Source organism: Periplaneta americana, chromosome 16 (assembly GCF_040183065.1).
Source record: "Periplaneta americana isolate PAMFEO1 chromosome 16, P.americana_PAMFEO1_priV1, whole genome shotgun sequence".
Lineage (NCBI taxonomy): Eukaryota > Metazoa > Arthropoda > Insecta > Blattodea > Blattidae > Periplaneta > Periplaneta americana.
The window spans coordinates 178,705,720-178,709,554 of NC_091132.1; positions in this window are offsets into that span (position 1 = coordinate 178,705,720).

Below are 3,835 nucleotides of genomic sequence, written 5' to 3' on the forward strand. Positions count from 1 at the left end.
TAAGTGAAGAAAATTTTGAGAAATTAGATGTAATACGTTGTTTAATGATAAAATATAGATGTAGTATAATATAGAAGTCATTGATACTTAACAATTTTTACTGTTTTTGCGCTTAATTGTGCACGTTTTGTCATATGATAATGCATGAATGTTTTAAGATTTGATAGTGCATGAAAATCCGGGTTCTATTCATCACCTTCGATTAGGCCCGTAACACACTTGAAGAGTTTTCGCTAGCGAGAAATGTGTTACGAGAAAGAGGCGAAGAGACTTCCTCCACACACTTGGCGAGTTCTCGCTATCACAGATCACACCTCGCTATGATCATCTATGCACTGCCTTCATGCAGAAAGCATTTTTCTGATTATAGTAATCACTCGTTGGGGGAAACATTATAGGTTATGTATTTACGTATATTGTCGTACTTTACAAACTATATACGAACGTTATGTTGATGATGAGGAAATGGAGTTACATGAACATATTTTGTTAATGAAAAGAAAAAGTAGGCCTACATTTAAAGCCAGAAATATCTGAAAATCACATTGTATCTTACGAAAATAAGGGCGAGTTTTGGACACTGGTTTCGCTTTAAATCATGATGCGTTTAGGCATTATTTCACGTTGAATGGACCACAGTTTTTTCCTATTCTTGATATGATAGAGGATTCTTTGCTATGTTCTGATTAAAATTATGTAAACTATTAAGACATATAGATACATTATTTCAAATGTTTAATTAATAGTGTTTTTTCAGCCATACACATTCCATAAAAAATATTGAATTTATTAAACTTGGTCATTTCTTGAGTTGAGGTGTACGAACTTTTCAATGCGTGAAGATATCTTAGGAAATTTTATATCTTCAAAAAAAAAAAAAAAAAAAAAACATCAAGAGCGTTAGGTTTGTCTAAATTACTTTTCCTTTTTTTGCTATTATGTTCCATGCAATTTTGTAATGTGTTTCAGGGAATACTTTTTAAAGTATTTTTACGAAAAAAAAAATCGGTGCATTACAATAACAGACACTGTAGCCTACACTAACACAAAAATATAAGAGAAAATACTTCTTAACAATAACTTTCAAAGAGGTTTGACTGAAAAGGAAACAAAAGAAGTGCCATTTTCTCAGTACCATATAACAATCCCCTTTTTTTTCCACCAGCTTCATCTTCTTCTACTGTTGCAGTTGAATTTTTATACAGTTGTAATATTATTGTTCAATTGGATTGAGGTACTTGTATAGTTTTCCACTTTTTCAGTTGCATCACTACAAATGGGGTTGAATCATTCATTCAATTCACTTCTAATCTTCACTTAAAATAATGATATATCCTACGCACAACAATAAGCTATGTAGCTTGATTATTAAATAAAACAACACACATTATCAAATTGTTTCTAACAGCTGCTAATTAAAATTGAAATGAATTCTACAGTACTTTTACTTGTTCAATTTTTCACTTGATGCTGTGAACTAATAGAAAGAATTGTCCGAGTGTAATGTACTTTGTCATTTCTTGACTTGAACATTTCACATATATAACAGCATGGTGTCAATAACTCATTTTCGCAAATAAAAATTGTCACTTGGACAGTTCTTGACTTGACCGATTCAATTGCTGATGAGTATCAGCATTTTTTTTTCGGCATTTTCAAACATCTAAACCAATGTCTCCGTACCTCTTTGTGTCTGAAGAAAAACCGCTCAAAGATCTCATGAATCGTGCGTAACCTGGGTTTTTTTTTTTCTTTTAAGTATTCAGGGCTACATTTTATATTTACTTGATATTAAAAAATCAGAAAACCTGATTCTGATCAAAGATGAAGACAGAGGATTTGGAGCAAAGTGTTTGCTTGATCAAATTGAAAAGTCATACATGAGTGACAAAAGTGCAGTTTCTTAATGATTACTGCAGTATGTTAATTTGGTATGATTAAAAAACTCAAAGGAGTCCTTTAAAAACAAATGCTGTTAGAGATCTTCATTATTTGGATCCATACATCATCGAACATTAACTTCAACTTGGATAGAAAACATATTTCCGTTTAGCAGAACTTCGTAGTACCAACTTCATAAATGATATTCCTCCAAGGAGTACATATAATTCATTTTTTTGCAATCTTAGTAAGACTCAGCTTCAGGATATATTCCGCATTTGTGAGCAGTCTATAGAAACATGTCTTCAATTAATCTTCGGCATGTTCCTGATTGGAAATTCCAACTTTCGGCATCTGTAGCAAGTACAAAATTTTCCCTGCTGTCCCATGGCAATGCTGAAAGGAGTTTTTCAGTCAAGACATCATTACTGATTGAAAACTTGCATGAATAAACAGTAATTGCGCAGCGGAAAATCCATGGCGAAATTCAAGAGTCAGGTGGAATAGAAAAAAATAACATTGACAAGAAGATTTCGAATTACGTTAGAGATGCACGAAAACGTTACGAAAACTAGTTGGCAAAGAAGAAAAAGGCGGAAAAATGAGATGAGTAAGTAGGAAGAGTAAAGAAAGCTAGATTTCGAAATGTAACAACTCGATTCTTATGTCAGTGAAGAAAAGAAGTAATATTATTATTTCACAAACAGTTTATAGAACTGAAGAAAGAAAAGATTCAATTTTGTGAAATAACTGAACTGTGGTAGTTTACTTGTATATTATTAGTTAATTTTTATAGCATTGTTAATACTATGATTATGTCTCGTGACGAGAATATTGTACGAAATGAAAATACAAAAATTGGAAATTTATCTTTTCAAGAGGTGGAGAAGTTCAAATATCTTGGAGCAACAGTAACAAATATAAATGATACTCGGGAGGAAATTAAACACAGAACACATATGGGAAATGCGTGTTATTATTCGGGTGAGAAGCTTCTATCATCCAGTCTGCTGTCAAAAAATTTGAAAGTTAGAATTTATAAAACAGTTATATTACCGGTTGTTCTTTATGGTTGTGAAACTTGGATTCTCACTTTGAGAGCGGAACATAGGTTAAGGCTGTTTCAGAATAAGGTGCTTGGGAAAATATTTGGGGCTAAGAGGGATGAAGTTACAGGAGAATAGAGAAAGTTACACAACACAGAACTGCACGCATTGTATTCTTCACCTGATATAATTAGGAACATTAAATCCAGACGTTTGAGATGGGCAGGGCATGTAGCACGTATGGACGAATCCAGAAATGCATATAGAGTGTTAGTTGGGAGGCCGGAGGGAAAAAGACGTTTAGGTAGGCCGAGACGTAGATGGGAAGATAATATTAAAATGGATTTGAGGGAGGTGGGATATGATGATGGAGACTGGATTGATCTTGCTCAGGATAGGGACCAATGGCGGGCTTATGTAAGGGCAGCAATGAACCTCCGGATTCCTTAAAAGCCAGTAAGTAAGCATTGTTAATACTGTATCAATTTTTAATAGCTGGACCTATATGTATTTTTATATATCATTTTCAACATTAACTGTCACCAGCAACTTTAACTAGTAAAAAGCAGTAGGCAGTGCATCTGTTAGGTATGTAGTATTATTAGTTTAACTTGTTTTTAACATGTATTTTGCTTATTTTGAATTGGCGTAAAAGAATAAAGAAAATTTGTCAATTCACAGGACAACACGAGTGGAGACTGGCGTTTCAAGTTAATTGCCAACTTTATTCTTAAAAATCGGCTATTAAACAGTGCAGAGGCAGTAAATTGTTTTATTCGTAATGTAAAATGACATTATTTTGCCGCTGTGAATGTAAAAATTCCCGTTAAGTCCCTATTTTAACAATACAAGTTTTATAAATTTTACCCCATTCTGGAAATCTCGCATGGAATAAACCACTGCCTGGT